The 21,123-nt window shown below is 34.4% G+C and overlaps 1 protein-coding gene and 1 pseudogene across 3 annotated transcripts in view; one reads left to right on the top strand and one right to left on the bottom strand.

Moving 5' to 3' along the window:
* Positions 1–21,123, top strand: part of Ttc28 (tetratricopeptide repeat domain 28) — a 593,457-nt gene that overhangs the window by 92,110 nt on the left and 480,224 nt on the right. The window lies entirely within an intron of this gene.
* Positions 3,476–3,952, bottom strand: LOC101969328 (caspase-6 pseudogene; annotated as a pseudogene).

The following is a 21,123-nucleotide window of genomic DNA, read 5'->3' as shown; positions in this document are numbered from 1 at the left end:
GGATGCATCTGTTTTTTCTAATAGAGTGAAGCTAGCAATTGTTTACAGGTTATATACTTCTTTTCTAAAGGCCAAAAGTCTGTATCTTTCTGCTATGCTGTTCAATTCTTTGTTAGCTTTGTTATATTTATATTGCAATTTATTAATATATTTAAAAATCATAATTTATATGAACTGCCTAAGTATATATATTGATTGATTTGAGCTCTTCAGTAATTTTTTATTGATTCAGTAGAATTAGACTATAAATGGCTGAATAACTAGATATGACAACAGTTTAATATTGAATATACCTTTCAATAGATACTTGCTTACAAGGCTTATCTCTTTTGGTAGAACCTCAGCAATGCTGGTGAATGGTAGAATGAGTCTGGAATTTTAGCTTTAGAAGCCTCTGTTCAGAGCCTTAGGAAGATATTTTGGTTGAATACTGAGGCTGAGGGCACATGGCCAAGTTTACTACAGAATCTTTATGCTGCATCAACCTTTCCATGCCTCACAGCAGAGTTCAATCCCTGTATTTTCTTTGAGATTACCTTGTTATTTATTTATTTATTTACCAGGGATTATAAACCAAAGGGTGCTTAACTCCTGCTTGAGCCATATCCTCAGCACTTTTTTATTTTGAGATAAGGTCTTGATAAATTGCTTAGCTCCTCATTAAACTACTGAGGTTGGCCTTGAACTTGGAACCCTCATGCCTCAGCCTCCTGAATTGCTGGGATTACAGGCATGCACCACCAGAGTCTGGCAAGATGATCTTATTATTTTAAGATGATCAGGGACTAGGCTGTGTCCCTCAGAATGACTACAACCACTTACATCAGTGTCAAGAGCATGGGGAATTTAGGTGAAGAAAGAAAGCAAATGTCACTTTTTGGAGGGGCAGGTAATGGGGATTGAACTCAGGGGCACCCGACCACTGAACCACATCCCAGTCCTACTTCGTCTTACTGAGTTGCTTAGCACCTCTCTTTTGCTGAGGCTGGCTTTGAATTCACTATCCTCCTGTCTCAGTCTCTGGAGTCGCTGGGATTACAGGCGTGTGCCACCACGCCTGGTGAGATTTTGTCCTTTTTTTTAAAAAAAAATATTTATTTATTTATTCTAATTTGTTATATATGACAGCAGAAGGCATTTCAATTCATAGTACAATATAGAGCACAAATGTTCATGTCTCTGGTTGTACACAAAGTAGAGTCACACTATTCGTGTCTTTATACATGTATTTGGGGTAATAATGTCCACCTCATTCCACTGTCTGTTTTAAAGACAGTATTTAGATAACAATGTTAAAAGCTAGTACATTAGAATTAAATGACAAAAGAATTGCAAGAGAGTAAGGGTATTAAGTGATTAAAAATAGATACAGATTAGAGACCTACAATTTTTATATATAATGTTCTTGATAGAGTGATACAGTGCTAAGAATTTATAGTTAAAGATGTCCTTATTTGGAATGATTTAATCTTTAGCCAGTGTTTAATTGTTGGCTCTGGTTTTGCATAGTTTAATTTTTTTGACCAGGAAGAGTTAAATGATACATGTCTCTAGAGTTATTTTATGATACTTTTAAAAAACATGCCTCAGCATTAAAACGTTCTTAAAGAATATTGCATTATATCATAAGAGTCTGACTATGGAAGGAATGCAACCATATTACAGTGAGTAAATTTTTCATGACTGCAGCCCATGGATGTTAAATAAAAAATGACAGCTTCTTGGATTTGGTTGCAGTGTAAAATTGTGACTCAGAATACTAGATTCATAGACGGGGGAGGAGAGACACAGGCAGGACTCTCTACTTAGTGTGAGAGGAAGAACATATTTTCCCTATTTTGTAAAGAAGAGAGGGAATCTGTTTTTTTTTTCCCCCTTTTAAAGCAAGTAGGTATTTTCATTTACACAAAGCAAGGATGGAAGGTTTGGGAACAGAGGTGAGAAGATCTCTGCTTTCTTTAAATGGGCAAATGAACTAAATAGATACTTATCAAAAGAAGAACTACAAATGGCCTTACAAATACATGAAAAAATGTTCAACATCTTTAGCACTTTGGGATCAAAACTTCACTGAGATTTCATCTTACTCCAATTAGGGTGGCAGCCATCAAGAATACAAATAATAAATGCTGGAGAAGATGTGAGGAAAAAGGAATCCCTCAGATGAGAATCTTGAGTGTTGTTTTAAAAAGTTATTTTTATTGATGCTTTAAAATTTTACTGACTAGTGGGTGTCATTGTTACACATGTATAAATGCACACAATATAACAGTATGATTTGGCTGGTTATATTCCCCAGTCCCTCCCTTCCCCTCCTCTCCTCCAGGTCCTCTCCTTCTACTCTGCTGGTCTCCCGTCTGTGGCCATGAAGCCCTCCTGCATGGTTTTTCCTTTTTTCTCTCTAGCTTCTACATATGAGAAATCATATGACCCTTGACTTTGGAGTTTAGTTTATTTCCCTTAACAGTGTTATCAAGTTCCATCCATTTTCCAGCAGATGACATAATTTCATTCTTCTTTATGGCTGAATGAAACTCCATTGTGTATACATACCGTGTTTTCTTGGTTTATTCATCCACTGGCAGCCATCTAGGCTGGTTCCATAGTTGCTCTTGTGAACTGTTCTGCTGTAAACATGGGGTTGCCTGCATCGCTACAGTATGCTGACTTTAATTCTTTCTTTTCTTGAATTAGAAAATTTTAATAAAACATGAATTTCAAGTATGTTATTAAAGGAAAACAATTATCTAAATATTGGGTTTCAAAAACATTATACAATATTTTTTTTAATAAAAAAAAGTCACAAAAGGGGCTGGGGTTGTGGCTTAGAGATAGAGTGTTCACCTAGCAGGCGTGAGGCACTGAGTTCCATCTTCAGCACCACATAAAAATAAATAAATAAAATAAAGGTATTTTGTCTAACTACAACTAAAAAAATAAATATTAATAAAATAAAGATATTGTGTCCACCTATAACTAAAAAATAAATATTTTTTAAAAAGTCAACAAAAAAGGTCACAAGCTAAATCATCTAAATATTTTGAGTAACCTTGCAGTTTAGTAAACTGCAAAAAAAAAGAAAGAAAAAGATAAATATTTATAGATTTTTATATATAGTAATTTCCTGAAGATTATTTTCAAACCCTTTCACAATGTACAACATGACTTACAAAAAAAAAAAAAAGGCTCTTTCTGCTGGGCATTAAAACCTTGAAATGTACCAAACTGCTCCAATTTAGTGATACTTATTTATATAAAAAGGGAAATATATGGAATGCATACAATAAGGCACAATGGCCCCTACTTACTAGATTTTGGAGAGAAATGAAGGCATTTTTTAAAAAAATATATTTTTACGTATATTTTTTAGTTGTAGATGGACACATAGTATCTTTATTTATTTTTATGTGGTGCTGAGGATTGAACTCAGTGCCTCATGCATGCAAGGCAAGTGCTTTTCCATTGAGCTGCAGCCTCAGCCCCAGAAATGAAGCCTTTTAGTTAGCACTGAGGCAAAGCGGGGAACCTGCTTCTTTCCAGTTGCACTTGATGTTTACAGGGGTCTGCTTGGTGCTAAGAACCTTTCTGTTTATCTGTGAACTCTAAGGAGGAGCCATATTTTCCCAGCATCTCACATAGATTTTGAGCCCTTCACAGTTTTTGGATGAAAATAATATCCCCTGTGACAGAGTAGCACCTGAGGAAGTCTGCTCCAGCAAGCAGTATCCACCTCAGTTGTGTCCTGTAGCTTGTCTGTCTGATGGTCCATGACTTCCAAAGGAGTGACTGGCACACCGTGTTGGTTTCCCTAACATGCCTGAATGATAAATATCTTGGGTTTTCCAATCAGGCTCTGTCACTTGTCTCCTTTGAACAAGCCAGTTAATGTCTGAATTTTAATTTTGGCATCATATGCATAAATGTGATTGCCTTCACTGTGGCTTAGGAACATAAAAAACAATTGGTGCTGGGGGCTGGGGTTGTGGCTCAGTGGTAGAACACTTGCCTAGTTCAATCTCCACTTACCCCTCCCCCCCAGAAAGACATCTATATGACTAAAGGTTGACACAGTGAAGGGCCACCCAAATGTTTATAGGAATGAAAACAAGATGTTTGTTACCTACACATAAGAATTTAATTTGAGGGGCTGGGCTTGTGGCTCAGTGGTAGTGGGCTCTCCTAGCATGTGTGAGTCCCTGGGTTTGATCCTCAGCACCACATATAAATAAAGGTATCATGTGCAACTACAACTAAAAAATAATTATTTAAAAAAATTTTTAATTTGATACTAGAAGAACAATCCAGTCATGATAGGAGGATTTGGTATTCTTTATTTTGGTACAGGAGATTAAACCTAGACGTGCCCTTTCACTTTTTAAGACAAGATCTCACCAAATTGCTTAGGGCCTCCTAAAGTTGGCTAGGCTGTCCTCAGACTTGTGGTCCTCTTGCCTCAGCTTCCCAAGTTGCTAAGGTTACAGGCATGTACCATTGCACCTGACTTGGTATTCTTTAATAAATGTAAAGTATCTTCATGAATTTTGAGCAGAAGTTCTTCTGCTTTAAGAGCATTAAAGTATTTCACGTCAAATTCTAGATCTGAAAACCTGCAAGTAAAGTTCTCTCTGTCCACTCTGTGCCCCGCCTCACCTGCAGTGTCCAGTGCCAGAAGAACCTCTCATGATTGAAGATAAGATTAATTCCTCTCATCTTGTGGTCCATTTTGTGCTTTTCTGACAGATCAAACATTTCGCTTTTATAGCAGGCGTCTGTTTCTGTCATATTGTTTCCTATCTCATCATCATCACCGTTCTAAGGTGTCCTTCAGGGGAGCTGCCCACAGAAAAGATAGCTCTTCAGTCAGATCCTTGTCATAGGCCATTGGAAGCCAGGTACTTTGTACTCCATATGCTGCTCTGCAGGGCTAGGCCCTGATACCCCGAAATCCTGAGACCCCGAATCCTGAGACCCTGCATCCAAGGTCAAAACTCCCAGCTCAGTGGCCTCTGACTTTAATTATTTAGAATAAATGCCAAAGAGTGGATAGCTAGGTCATATGATAATTCCATTCCTAGTCTTTTGAGGAACCTCCATAATGATTTCCATAGTGGGTGTACTAATTCATAGTCCCCCCAACAGTATAAAAGTGCTCCTTTTCCTCCACATCCTCTTCAGCGTTTATTATTGTTGTTTATTTCCCAATACTGGGGATTGAACCCAGGGGTGTTCTACACCTTAGCTACATCCCTAGGCCTTTTTAGTTTTTATTGTAAAGACAGTGTCACTAAGTTGTGTAGAATGACCTCTAACTTGGGATCTCCTGTCTCAGCCTTCTGAGTCACTGGGATTGCAGGTGTGTGTCACTGCACCTGGTTCTGTTACTTGTATTATTAATTGCTGCCATTCTAACTGGAGTGAGATAAACTTTCAGTGTGATTTTCATTTTCATTTTCCTGATTGCTAAAGATGTTGAACATTTTTTTTTTTTGCACACTTGATGGCCATTTGTATTTCTTCTTTTGTGAAATATCTGGTTCACTTGCCCATTTATGGATTGGGTTATTTGGTTTTTGGGTGGTAAGTTGTTTGAATTATTCATATTTCTAGATTTTAATCATCTGTAAAAAGAGTAGCTGGCAAAGATTCCCCCCCCCCTGCTTCTTTTTTTAATGAAAACCATGAAAGGAACTTTAATCAGTGTAGTTAAAACTGGGAAGACAAGGGGAACCATGTCCTTATCCCTGTCTTTGAGGGACTGACAATGACTGAAAGATTTTATAGAAATAGATATTTTCTTTCATTCTGAAGATTCTTTCTTCACAATCTTGTTTTTGTTTGCTATGCTGAAGCTTTTTAATTTGAAGCTATCACATTTGTTAGTTCTTGGTATTTTTTCCTGAGCATTAGGAGCCCTGTTGAGGCACAGGTTAATGCCTGTGCCTAGAGTGTTGACCCTACATTTTCTTCTAGGAGTTGAATAATTTCTGGTCTGTTTCCTAGGTCTTTGGTCTTTTTGTGCGGGGTGAGAGAGAAGGATCTAGCCTCATCCTTCTACATATGGATAACCAGTTTACCAGCACCATTTGTGGTGTCTTTTCTTCAACATATGTTTTTGGCACCTTCAACAAGTATCAGATGATTGTATCTGTGTGAGTTTGTCTCTTTGTCTTCTATTCTGTTCCATTGGTCTATGTGTCTGTTTTTACGCTGGTGCCATGCAGTTTTTATCACTATAACTATGTAGCATAATTTGAAGTCAGGCATTATGATGCCTTCAGCATTGATTTTTTTGGGCTCAGGATTGCTTTGACTATTCTGGATCTTTTATTCTTCCAAATGAACTGTAGAGCTGTTTTTCCCCCCTTGTTCTATGAAGAGTGTCATTGGCATTTTGATGGGGATTTCATTGAGTCTGTTTATTGCTTTTGTTAATATGACCACTTTAACAATATTAATTGCGCCTATCCATCAGTATGGAAGGTCTTTCCATCTTCTTGTGTCTTCTTCATTTATTTTCTTTAGTGTTCTATAGTTTTCATTGCAGAAGTCTTTCACCTCCTTGGTTAGATTTTTTCCTAGGTACTTTATTTGTTTTTTGAGACCATTGTGAATGGAAATTTTTTTTTTTTAATTTCTTTTCCAGTGAGTTCATTATTGATGTAGAGGAAAGCTATTGATTTTTGTACATTGATTTTGTGTCCTACTACTTGCTGAAGTTGTATATTAGCTCTTGCAGTGTTCTGGTGGGGCTTTTTGGGTCTCCTAAGTATAGGACTGTATCATCTGTAAACAGTCATAATTTGACTTTTTTCTTTTCTATTTGTTTCCCTTTTAATTCCTTCTCTTGCCTAATCGCTCTATTTTCTTTTCTTTCTTTTTAAAAGACTTTAACCTTTATTTTATTTGTTTTTTTAAAGACATCTTTAAACTTTATTTATTTATTTCTAAGTGGTGCTAAGGATTGAACTTGGGACCTCACATGTGCTAGGTAAGTGCTTTACCACTGAGCTACAACCCCAGCCCCTCTGGCTAGAATTTCCAGTCTTGTATTGAATAGGAGTAGTGACAGTGGACATCCTTGACTTGTTCCTGATTTTAGAGGAAGTACTTTCAGTTTTTCTCCATTCACTACAATATTGGCTTTGGGTTTGTCATATATACTCTTTATAATATTGATGTAAATTCCTTTTATCTCTAGTTTCTTCAGTGTTTTCAACATGAATGGGTGCTGAATTTTTCCAAAGGCTTTCTCTGCATCTGTTGAATTACTGTGTGATTTTTGATTTTTGTCCTTGGTTCTGTTTATGTGGTGAATTACAATTATTGTTTTGTGTACATTGAACCATCCTCCCATCCCTGGAATGAAACCAATTTGATTATGAGGTACAGTCTTCTTAGTGTATTGTTGAATATGATTTGCTGATGTATGTGTGTGTGTGTAAATATATATAATTTTAGTTGTAGTTGGACACAATACCTTTATTTTATTTTTATGTGGTGCTGAGGATCCATCCCAGGGCCTCACATGTGCTAGATGAGTGCTCTACTGCTGAGCCACAAAGCCAGCCCCTGATTTGCTGATATTTTATTAAAGGTTTTTATATTTATGTTTATAAGGGATATTGGTCTGTATTTTTTTCCCTTCTTTGTATTTATCTGATTTTGGTATCAGGGTGATAATGGCTTCATAGAATGAATTTGGGAGTATTTCTTCATTTTCTATTTCATGGAATACTTGAGCAGTGTTGTTATTAGTTCTCAGAATTCAGCTGAGAATCCATCTGGTCCTGGGCTTTTCTTTGTTGGAAGGTTATTTCGTATTGCTTCATTGCTTGTTTTTGGTTTGTTTGGGTTTCCTGTATCTTCTTGGTTCAATATTGCAGGTCTTATATGTCTAGATCCTTTTTCTTCTAGGTTTTCCAATTTATTAGCATGCAAGTTTTCAAAATACTTCCTATCAATCTTCTAGATTTCTGTGCTATCTGTGGTGGTATCTATTTTTTTTTTTATCTCTAATATAATTAATTTGGGGCCTCTCTCTTTTTCTTTTGGTTAGTTTGACTAAGGATTATCTCTCTTGTTTATCATTTCAAGGAAGCAACTCTTTATTTTATTTATCATTTATATTTTTCAAATCTTTATTTCATTGATTTTGACTTTAATCTTAATTTCTTGTAGTTTTGTGTTGTTTATTAATGGTAGAACCACTTTGTGGAAAAAATATAGAGACTTGTACTATTTCACCTTCATTCCTTCAGCTGGAGTGGTGATTAACCACCTCTTTGTCTGCATTTGAGAGAGGAGAATCACTTTGAACCTATCTATGAATTTGAGATCAGCCCAGGCAACAAAGCAAAACCGCCTCTCAAAAGAAATCAAACAAAAAGAAGAAAAGAAAAACAAAACAAGAAAGGTCACTTTATCAAAATATAATTTACATACAATAAGATTCCCATTTTAAGCATGTATTTCAATGAACCCAGAAATATATTAGTCTGTGTAATCAGATTTATTTATTTTTATCATGACTGAATAGTATAATTAGATACAGGACATTTCCATGTTCCCAGAAAGTTTCCTGTATCCATTCCTGATCACTTTGTTTTTGTGCCCATCCATAAAGCAACCAGTGACCTGCTTTCTATTGCTATAGATAAGATTTTCTTTTCCAGTCTCATATGTGTGGAGTTGTACAGCATGGACTTAGTGTTTGGCCTCTTTGCCAGCCAAATGCATGCTGATCAGCGTGTTTTTCATCCATGCTGCTCTTATATTACTAATTTATTTCTTTTTATTTCTGTGTACTATTCTATTTATATATTGAAGATATACTACAGTTTATTTGTTTATTTCTTGATTGGTCTTTGGATGGAATTTTTTGGTATTGTGAATAAAACTTCTATGAGTATTCAACTATGGATTATGTACATAGGTTTTCAATTCTCTTGGGTAAGTACTTGGATGTAGAATTACTCAGTCCTCAGTCACATGGTGGTAAGTGTATGTATAACTCTAAAGAAACTACTGAACTATTTTGTTATGGTGTCTAATATTTTATACTCCCACTAGCACTATAGAGTTCCAGTTGTTTGACATCCTTTTCAACACGTGGTGTTGTCAGTCTTTTTAATTTTTGTCTTTTGAATGCATGCTTAATGATATTTTGTTGTGGTTTTAATTTACATTTTCCTAGTTACTAATGAGGTTGGGCATCTTTTCATATGCTTACTGACTTTCAGCACATTTTCTCTTTTTTTTTTGTTTTTCCTTCCTTCCTTCCCTCCGCCCCCTCTTTCCCCCTTCTCTCCTTCCTTCCTTCCTTTCGGTTTTTTGGTAGTACTGGGGATTGCACCCAGGGGTGCTTGCTCTACCACTGAACTACAATGCCAGTTCTTTTTTTGAGACAGGTATCACTGTGTTGCCAGGACTGGTCTTTCTTGTTATCTTTCTGCCTCAGCCTCCTAAGCCACTAGAATTTCAGGTGTGTGCTACCATGCCCTGCTAGTACATTTTCTTTTGTAAACCTTTAGTTTCTTTTTTTAAAATATGCTTTATTAAAAGTTTTTTTATTATTGTTTTTATTTTTATTATTGGTTTGTTAGAATTTTCAATAATTTCTGGATATCTATCTATTATAAACTTATTTGTGGTCTGAAGTTTACTTTTTCTTAATAGTGCTTGTAGAGACTTTTTAAAAAAATTTTTGTTTTTTGTAGAGAAATTTTGTGAAGTCCAGTTTATTTATATTTTCTAATCTGGATCATGATTTCTGAGTACTATCTAAAAACTATTGGCCTACTCCAGGGTCATGAAGATTTTCTTCTAGAAATATAGTTTTCACATTTACATGTAAGTCTATGACCTACTTAGGTTAATTTCTGTGTATATTTTAAGGTGAGATTGAGGTTGATTTTTATTTCATGTGAATACCCTGGCACCTTTATCAAAAATCAAGTGACTCACACAATTTGAACAGACCAATATCAATGGATGAAATAGAAAAAGCAATCAAAAGACTACCAACCAAGAAAAGCCCAGGACCGGATGGGTATACAACGGAGTTTTACAAAACCTTTAAAGAAGAATTAATACCAATACTTTTCAAGTTATTTCAGGAAATAGAAAAAGAGGGAGCTCTGCCAAATTCATTCTATGAGGCCAACATCACCCTGATTCCGAAACCAGACAAAGACACCTCAAAGAAAGAAAACTACAGACCATGAACCTAGATGCAAAAATCCTCAATAAAATTCTGGCGAATCGGACACAAAGGCACATCAAAAAATTGTGCACCATGATCAAGTAGGATTCATCCCTGGGATGCAAGGATGGTTCAATATACGGAAATCAATAAATGTTATTCACCAATCAACAGACTTAAAGATAGAACCATATGATCATCTCGATAGACGCAGAGAAAGCATTCAACAAAGTACAGCATCCCTTTATGTTCAAAACATTAGAAAAACTAGGGATAACAGGAACTTTCCTCGACATTGTAAAAGTTATCTATGCTAAGTCTCAGGCTAGCATCATTCTGAATGGAGAAAAATTGAAGGCATTCCCTCTAAAATATGGAACAAGACAGGGATGCCCTCTATCACCACTTCTATTCAATATAGTTCTTGAAACACTGGCCAGAGCAATTAGACAAAAGAAATTAAAGGCATAAAAATAGGAAAAGAAGAACTTAAATTATCACTATTTGCGGAAGACATGATTCTATATCTAGAAGACCCAAAAGGGTCTACAAAGAAACTATTAGAGCTAATAAATGAATTCAGCAAAGTGGCAGGATATAAAATCAACACGCATAAATCAAAGGCATTTCTGTATATCAGCAACAAAACTTCTGAAACGGAAATGAGGAAAAACACCCCATTCACAGTATCCTCAAAAAAAAAAAATACTTGGGAATCAACCTAACAAAAGAGGTGAAAGACTTATACAATGAAAACTACAGAACCCTAAAGAGAGAAATAGAAGAAGATCTTAGAAGATGGAAAAATATACCCTGTTCATGGATAGGAAGAACTAACATCATCAAAATGGTGATATTACCAAAAGCTCTCTATAGGTTCAATGCAATGCCAATCAAAATCCCAATGGCATTTCTTGTAGAAATAGAGAAAGCAATCATGAAATTCATATGGAAAAATAAAAGACCCACAATAGCAAAAGCAACTCTAAGCAGGAAGTGTGAATCAGGCAGTATAGCGATACCAGATTTCAAACTATATTACAGAGCAATAGTAACAAAAACAGCATGGTACTGGTACCAAAGCAGGCGGGTGGACCAATGGTACAGAATAGAGGACACAGAGACTAATCCACAAAGTTACAACTATCTTATATTTGATAAAGGGGCTAAAAGCGTGCAATGGAGGAAGGATAGCATCTTCAACAAATGGTGCTGGGAAAACTGGAAATCCATATGCAACAAAATGAAACTGAATCCCCTCCTCTCACCATGCACAAAAGTTAACTCAAAATGGATCAAGGAGCTTTATATCAAATCAGAGACTCTGCGTCTGATAGAAGAAAAAGTTGGCTCCGATCTACATATTGTGGGGTCCGGCTCCAAATTCCTTAATAGGATACCCATAGCACAAGAGTTAATAACAAGAATCAAAAATTGGGACTTACTCAAACTAAAAAGTTTTTTCTCAGCAAGAGAAACAATAAGAGAGGTAAATAGGGAGCCTACATCCTGGGAACAAATTTTTACTCCTCACACTTCAGATAGAGCCCTAATATCCAAAGTATACAAAGAACTCAAAAAATTAAATAATAAGATAACAAATAACCCAATCAACAAATGGGACAAGGACCTGAACAGACACTTCTCAGAGGAGGACATACAATCAATCAACAAGTACATGGAAAAATGCTCACCATCTCTAGCAGTCAGAGAAATGCAAATGAAACCCACCCTAAGATACCATCTCACTCCAGTAAGATTGGCAGCCATTAGGAAGTCAAACAACAACAAGTGCTGGCAAGGATGTGGGGAAAAGGGTACTCTTGTACATTGCTGGTGGGACTGCAAACTGGTGCGGCCAATTTGGAAAGCAGTATGGAGATTCCTGGGAAAGCTGGGAATGGAACCACCATTTGACCTGGCTATTGCCCTTCTCAGACTATTCCCTGAAGACCTTAAAAGAGCGTACTACAGGGATACTGCCACATCGATGTTCATAGCAGCACAATTCACAATAGCAAGACTGTGGAACCAACCCAGATGCCCTTTAATAGATGAATGGATTAAAAAAAAAAGTGGCATTTATACACCATGGAGTATTACGCAGCACTAAAAAAATGACAAAATCATGGAATTTGCAGGGAAATGGATGGCACTAGAGCAGATTATACTAAGTGAAGCTAGCCAATTCCTAAAAAACAAATGCCAAATGTCTTCTTTGATATAATGAGAGCAACTAAGAACAGAGCAGGGAGGAAGAGCAGGAGGAAAAGATTAACATTAAACAGAGACATGAGGTGGAAGGGAAAGGGAGAGAAAAGGGAAATTGCATGGAAATGGAAGGAAACCCTCATTGTTATACAAAATTACGTATAAGAGGTTGTGAGGGGAATGGGAAAAAAAAGAGAGAAATGAATTACAGTAGATGGGGTAGAGAGAGAAGATGAGAGGGGAGGGGAGGGGAGGGGAGATAGTAGAGGATAGGAAAGGTAGCAGAATACAACAGTTACTAATATGGTATTATGTAAAAATGTGGATGTGTAACCGATGTGATTCTGCAGTCTGTATTTGGGGTAAAAATGGGAGTTCATAACCCACTTGAATCTAATGTATGAAATATGATATGTCAAGAGCTTTGTAACAACCAATTTTGAACAACCAATAAAAAAAAATCAAGTGACTGTATAAACAGGGTCTATTTCTCTCTTCTGTTCTATTGATTTATTATATACCTATCCTTATGCAAGTTTCATACTATCTTGATTACTGTAGCCCTATTATAAGTCTTTAAATCAGATAGTGTAAATTTTCTAGCTTTGTTTCTTTAGGTTCTTTGCATTTTCATATAAGTTAAAATATAGGATCAACTTACCAATTTCTCTAATAAAGTTTGTTGGAATATTGATTTAAACTGCATTGAATTTGTAGATTAATATGGGAAGGATTGACATTTTAACTGTATTATGTTCTAATCCAGGAACATTTATTTAGGTCTTATTTAATTTCTTTCAGCTATGTTTTGTAATTTTTCTTATGTAGGTCCTATATATATTTTATTAAATTTAAGTATTTCACATTTTTTTGATGCATTGTAAATGATATATTTAAAAGGTTTTTAAATATACAATTATCTATTTCTGGTATTAGAACTTCAGTTTTTTTTTGGAGGTGGGGTTGTGGTTCAGTGGTAGAGCGCATGCCTAGCATGTTGAGGCACTGGGTTTGATTCTCAGGACCACATATAAATAAAATAAAGGTCCATGAACAACTGAAAAATAATTTTTTAAAAAAGAAATTCAGTTTATTTTTGTATATTGAATTTATATCCTATGACCTTGTGATATAATCATATTAGTTATACTATTATTATTATTATTTTACTTGTAGATTCCTTGGGATAATTCTTGCCTTATTGCAGTGACCAGAATTTGACAGTGTTGAAGAGAATTATGATATTGTATATATTTGTTTCGTTTCTGACTATAGGGAGAAAATATTCAATCTCTCACCATTAAGTATGAAGTTAGCTGTAGATTTTGTTGTAGAAGTCCCTTTTATGTTCAGAAAGTTCTCTTCTAGTCATAGTATGAGAGTTATTTTTTAATAATAAATGATCTTGAATGCTGCCAAATGCTTTTTAAAAAACATTTATTTAGGGATTAAAGGGCTTTCTTTTTTTTAGTCTAATGTAGTGGTTTACAATTAATTTGTGTTCACGTGTCAGCCAGTCATGTGAGCATTATTGTAGGGATGCAAGGTTTGTTTAAAATTTGAAAATAAATGCCAGTTCGTTATGGTGTATTCTTTGTTTAGATGTTGTTGGAGTTTTTATGTTCTTAGATTTGATTTACTCAAATTTTATTCAGAATTTTTTCGTCTGTGTTCATGAAAGATGTTGATCTGAAGTTTTCTTAAAACCTCTTTATCTGCTTCTGGTGTGAGTAGAATGCTACCTTACCACAGGAATTTGAAAGTGTTTCCTCCTTGCATCTTTTCTGAAAATGTTTTTGTAAGATCAATATTTATTCTTTAAATATTTGATAGTATTACCAGTGAGGCTGAGTCTGGAGTTTTCTGTGAAGATGTTTAAATTACAAATTCAATTGCTTTTAAAGATATAGATTTCTTCAGATTTTCTATTTCTTCTTTTTTATTTTTATTTGTTTTTGTTAGTTATACATGACAGAAGAATGTATTTTGACATATCCCACATATATGAAATATAACTTGATATTTTTGTGGTTGTACATGATGTGGAGTTACACTATTCATGTATGAATATAGGAAAGTTATGTCTGGCTCATTCTACTGTCTTTCACATTCCCATCTCCCCTCCCTTCTGTTTCTTCTTGATTCAGTTTTGGTAATCATGTCTTTCAAGGAATTTTCCAATTTCCTTTAAGTTGTTGAATTTATTGGCATAACATTTTTCATTACATTACTTTACTATTCCTTTTTTAAAAAAATCTTTTTAAAAATTTGTTTTTATATGGTGCTGAGGATTGAACCCAGTACCTCACATGTGAGAGGCTAGCACTCTACCACTGAGCCACATCTTCATCCCCTCTTACTATCCTTTTAATGTCTGTAGATATAAAATAATGTACACTTTTCCCTTCTAGTTACTGATAACTTATGACTTTTCTCTTTTTTCTTAGTGAATTTAGCTGTTACTTTATAATTTTTATTAATTTCTTTTTTCAAGGAAAACTTGGTTTAATTGATTTTTATTTATGTTTTTGTCTATTTTAATTTTATTTGTACTAATTCTTACTTTTATTATTTTTTCCCACTACTTACTTTGGTTTTACTTTATTCATGTTATTCTATCACTGGTTTTAGACCTGACTTTTTTGCAATAAGCACTTAAAGCTACATGTTTCTCTCCAAACCCTGGTTTAGCTGTATTCTAGAAATTTTCGCATGCTATATTTTCATTTCCAATCTCTTCAAAATGTTTTCTGTTGTCCTTTGTGTTTATTCCTTGAGCCATGGATTATTCAAATGTATTTTAATTACAGTATTTCAGGATGTCCCCAAATGATCTTTGTTACTGATGCTTAATTCAGTATTCTAATAAATTGCTTATTTATTAATTATGGTAAAATATACATAACAAAATTTGCCATCTTAGCATTTTAAAATGTACAATTGAGTGATGTTAAACATTCACATTGTTACTCAACCATACCACTGTCCATATCCAGAACTTTTTTAATCTTGTAAAAATAAATCTTTGTACTAATTAGACAGCAATTCCCCATTCCAGAAGTGTAATCTGCTGTTATGGACCGGAATGTTCTATAAATGCCAGTCTGATCCAGTTAGTTGATGGTGATAGTCATGTCTTCTACATATCTTACTGATTTTCTGTGTGTTTTTTATCATTTACTATGAGAGAAAAATTGAAATATTTAACTAAAATTGTAGATTTATCCATGATTCCTTCCCATTCTGTCAATTTTCTTCAACAGCTCTTTTGTTAGGTGGGTATACTCATTTTGGATTTTCTGTCTTATTTGTGAATTGTCCCCTTTATTATATATATGATTTTTCTCTTTTTCCTAGATTATATTACCTATTATTAAGTTTGTTTTGATATTAGCATATAATTGGTAATTTGTACTTTTAATTGTTGATTTATAATTAACATATTAGTATAGTATCTCCAGATTTATTATGATTAGCTTTTCCATGTTGTACTTTTGTATATTTTCCTATATTGTTTACTTTTAGCTGACTTATATCATTATATTTAAAATGACTTTTAAAAAAAATAGATAGCATGTAGATAACTGTTTTTTTTTACTTTGATACATTCTGCCTTTTTATTGGACTGAATGTTAAACCATTCTTATTTAATGTAATTTTGTAATTCTGTAATTTGATTATGTTTCTTGACATTAATTTATTTGTGTTTATCCAGGATTGGGTTCATTGAGTTTCTGGATACCTAGATTTATAGGTTTATCAAAATTGGAAAAATTTTAGCCACTACTTGTTCATGTTGTTTTCTGTCCTTCCCTTTCTGTGTGTCTCCTCTATGACTCCAGGTATATGTATGTGCACTGCTTGATATTGTCCTATAGGCCAGGGATGCTCTTTTTATTTTTATTCAGTTTTTTTCTCTCTGCACTTCAGTGTAAAGGTTCCATGCTGTGTCTTTAGATCCAGTGATTGTTTTCTGTAGTGTTGGTATAGTTTGAATATGGAATGTCCTCCAAAGACCCACGTCTTGCTTTCCAGCTTGGTGCCATTGTGAGGTAGTGGAATCTTTGAGAGGTGGGGTCTATTGGGCGTCTTTAGGTCACTGGGGTTGTGCTGTGGACGGGGATGGTGGGATTCTGACCCACTCCTTGCTCTCTTGATCCCTAGCCATGAGGTGAGGGGTTTTGTGCTGCTGTGTGTTCCTGCCATGACATGCAGCCACAGACCCAGAGGAACCAGCTCCAATGGGCCCTGGTCTGAAACCTCTCAACCGTGAACCAAAATAACCCTTTTCTCTTTATAAGTTTGTTATCCTAGGTATTTGCTATACTTACAGAAAACTGCCTAACACAAGTGTCTGTTTTGTAATCCATCTAGTATTTTTTTAAAAATTTCAGATCTATTTTTATTTTCTAGAGTTCCTTTTGGCTTTTTTTTGGGTTTTTGAATACATTTTTGTTTTTTAAACATTTGAAAATAGATATAATTACTCTCAACTTCCTTGTCTGCTGATTTTATAATTTCTGTCTTTTTGGCTATCTTTTTATTGATTATTTTTTTCTGATTGTTTCACATTATCCTCTTCCTGGCATTTCAAAAAATTAGATTATGGACCTTGTTAATATTTTTCTGTTGTGCATTTGGATTTGGTTGTTTTCCTTTTGAAAGTGTTTGGCTGTGTTTTGGCAGGCAGTTATTTGCAGATTTGTGGGGCTTTCACTTTTAGGGGCTCTGCTCTGCTGCTTTCAACTGTCTAAGGGTTCTGACTTCTGACTTCAAGCCAGCAATCTCTGTGTTTTGTTTTGCTCCTGTCCTAGAGCATTCCTAAGAGTCAAAAGGTACTAAAGGGCAGAAAAGTCAGGGCAGTTACAGGGCTCGATAATTTTGTATCCCTTGTCTCATCCATCACAGTTTTGTGCTGCTGCTTATTGTCCAGTTTCATGCTTCATTCAGTTTTCTAGTTGTTACAGCAGAGCATAAATATTATCTTTATTACTCCATCATGCCTGAAAACAGAAGCTATTGCTGGCTTTGATGCTAGTTCATAACACTTTTGAGGATGTGGTAAATACCATATAAGTGTATTAAGTATAAATTTTATAAAGATTATTTGAAAGCAAAAGTCTATGAAGAGATTCTGGTTTTGTTTCCTTCTAACTAGTTTCCCTTGTTCTAAAGAAAAGGCTGACCTAAATCTGAACTCATATTAAGTTTTGAAGTTCTGTGATTCTGTATTATATCTATAAATGTTACTGAAGGTTGAATACCAAAGCTCTTGAAATTAGTTGAGCATTGTTTAAAAATGAAGAGTCTGAGTTCTGGGTCTGGCATAGTTTGTTCCTAATTTGATCTAGTTAAATAATAAATCTAGAGTGAAAACATTATTAAATGGATTTTATAGTACAAAGGGCAATATTCATAAATATTGCACATTCTAGCAGTGTTTTATGCAAATAGATGGTAAAGCCCTATTTCTGGGTTTGCATAGGATCTCATTTAGAAACAACTTCCTGCAGGGAGAAATACAACTAAATATATAGATATTAAATTCTTAATCTCTATTACAAATTCTCACCCAAATCCTTTAAAATATTAACTATTTTTGATTATGTAAAACATGCACATACTTCCAAATATGAAAAATACTAAAGGGAATTCAGTGAAATATATCAGTTTATCTTCTTACCACCTCATTCCAACCTTCAGCAATCTGGTTTACATCTTTGTAGACTCCTTCCCAGAGTCCACTTTTATTATCAGTTTCTTGTTTGTACTCCCACAGATAGTCTGTGCATTCAAAGGTATACCTATAAATATTAAAACTATATGTACAATTATATGTATGCAAACACACACATTGAAGTAGCATATTATGTGCATTATTCTGTCCCATGTTTTTAAAATTTTTTTAATATCTTATTTTTTTCCATATCTTGTTTATAGAGAGCTACCCATCTACTTGCTTCTTGATATTGAACAAATTTATCTAAATTTACTTATGTTCAATTAATACATTGTTTCCAAGCCTTTGCTGTTAAATTTTATATAACAAATAAATATATTTCCTGGCCTAGGATTGTGGCTCAGTGGTGGAGCGCCCGCCTACAGGGGCGGGACTCAGGTTCGATCCTCAGCACCTCATAAAAATAAAGACGTTGTGTTGGGTCCATCTACACCAAAAAATAAATATTTCATATATATATATATATATTTCCTTGTATTTTTATATTTTGTTATTATTTGTTTTTTACATGCATAAAATTTTAATTTGCACACATTTTATTTCATTAATCTTTAATTTTACAATCTTTGTCTTTCAACTACTCTTTGAGAGTGGTTGATTAATTTAGAATTTCTTTTAGTCTGAGAGTACTCATCTTGATTTTTTTCCCAAGATAGTTACCAATCCATTTTTTTCACTACTGATATAAAATTTCACTGTTATCATATTCTAAATTTTCTCATGTTATTTAGATTATCTTTGTACTTTCTTTTTCATTGTTGTATGTATATCTCCTTGTAACCATGCTTGTAATTATTATAACTATTATCATTAACTAAATAAATTCAACAATATAATTAAACTAATATAGTTATATAACTGTATTTTATCACCTGAGTTGGGCTAGTACTCCTCATTACTACTTTTTTCTTTTTGTTTTCTTGTGTTACTGAAAATTCAATCCATGGTCTTGCATATGCTTAAGTGTTCTACCTCTGGGCTACATCCCTAGCCCTTTTTAAATTTTATTTTGAGACAAGACCTTGCTAAATTACCCAGACTGGATTTGAATTTATAATCTTCCTGCCTTAGCCTCCCAAGTCCCTGGGATTATAGTCACGCACCACCATGCCTGAAGTTATTACTTTTTCCCCTAGTATCTGTCCAGTTTGACTCACACGTATGTTGTTGTTAGCTTTAGAATCAAGTGACCTCATTTAAAAATTTTATTGGCATTTTGTTTGGGTTGCATTATATTGATACAAAAATTATAGATAAAAAGTTAACACTTTAATTTGTCTCTCCATCCAAAATAGGTTAAACAATTACATTTATTCAGTGCTTCTAAGTTTTAAAAGATTTTAACAGATAGGTCTTGCACTTTTTTTGATGACTTTATTCTTAGGTCATCTATTATGTTTTGTTGCTCCTATATTGGAATAACTTTATATTTTTTGAATTGTTGCTTATATATTTGAAGGCCATTGATTTTTTTTATTGATTTAAAAATAGTTTTCTTGCTGTGCATGGTGATTTACGACTGTAATCCCAGTGGCTTGGGAGGCTGAGGCAGGAGGATCAAGAGTTTCAAAGTCAGCCTCAGCAAAAGTGAGGCAACTCAGTGAGACCCTGTGTCTAAATAAAACAAAAAATAGGACTGGGGATGTGGCTCAGTGGTCGAGTGCCCCTGAGTTCAATCCCAAATAACCCTATCCCACCCGCTAAATAGTTTTCTTGCTGAGTGTGATGGCACCTGCTTGTACTCCTTGCAATTTGGGAGGCTGAGGAAGTTGAATTGCAAGTTCAAAGCCAGCCTCTTACAACTTAGCAAAGCCCTAAGAAACTTAGCATGAGACCCTGACCCTGACTCAAAAAAAAAAAAAAAAAAAAGTTATAAATTGGAAAAAAAAGTTTTCCAGTTAATTTATTTGTGTTTCCTAGGAATTTAATCTTATTATTTGTAAATATAATTTTACTTTCTTCTTCCTAGATTTTATTCTTTTATCTGCTTGCATTAACTATTACTTTTATAACAATGCTAAGTAATTATAAGATGGGTATGTTTTTAGCTTTTTTCTGACTTCTATGGAAATACTTGTAGAGTTTTCTTATTGGACATGATATGCTGGTTTTTAGGTTGACCTTTTCTCCATTTTAGTATGTTAAAGAAGTAGACCAGTTTGTGTTTGTTTTTTGTTTACTTGTGGTACAAAGAATTAGATCCAAGGGTTCCCTACCACTGAGCTACATACAAAGCCCCTTTTAAAATTTTTATTTTGAGGCAGGGTATCACTGAGTTGCCCAGTCTGGTCTTAAACTTGCCATTTTCATGCCTGGCCTCCCAAATTCCTGGGATTATAGGCATGTATCACTACACACAGCTAGCTCTGTCCTTTTAATTTATTAAGACTTTTTTAGAAACTAAAGCCTCCAAACTTTGTGTTGATTACATGGTATTGGAATTTTTATTTATTTGTCATCTTGCTGATTTATGGTTTTCAGTTTCATAAATCCATGGATATTTTAGTCATGTGTTCAAATTATTCTCCTTAAAGTAGTCTGTTTGAAAATGAAACAAAAAAAAATAATAAAAGCACAATGGTTTTCCAGTAATTGAAAAGCCAATAAATTTTTTTCCCACTGGAAACAGGTTGACAGTTTTGCAAAATCACTGGTACAGTCTGAGTCAAAATGTTTTACATCGTGTTAAAATATTCCAGAATAAAGATATGTTAATTTTAAATAATCTTACACTGGCTTTTTTAACTCCTTGGTTCAGGGAATTAAACACAGAGCCTCACACTTATTAGGGTCTATCACTGAGCTACTTTCCCAGCCCTTTTTGGAAAATTTCATTCAGAGTCAGGATCTTGTTAAATTGCCCAGGCTGCCCTTGAATTTGGGATCCTCCTGCCTCAGCTTCCTGAGATTACAGGTATTCTCCATGCCTGGCTTTTCATTGGTGTTTAAAACAGTTTTTAAAAGCTAATCT

Source organism: Ictidomys tridecemlineatus, chromosome 2 (assembly GCF_052094955.1).
Source record: "Ictidomys tridecemlineatus isolate mIctTri1 chromosome 2, mIctTri1.hap1, whole genome shotgun sequence".
Taxonomy (NCBI): Eukaryota; Metazoa; Chordata; class Mammalia; order Rodentia; family Sciuridae; genus Ictidomys; species Ictidomys tridecemlineatus.
This window is presented reverse-complemented; position numbering and strand designations above follow the sequence as displayed.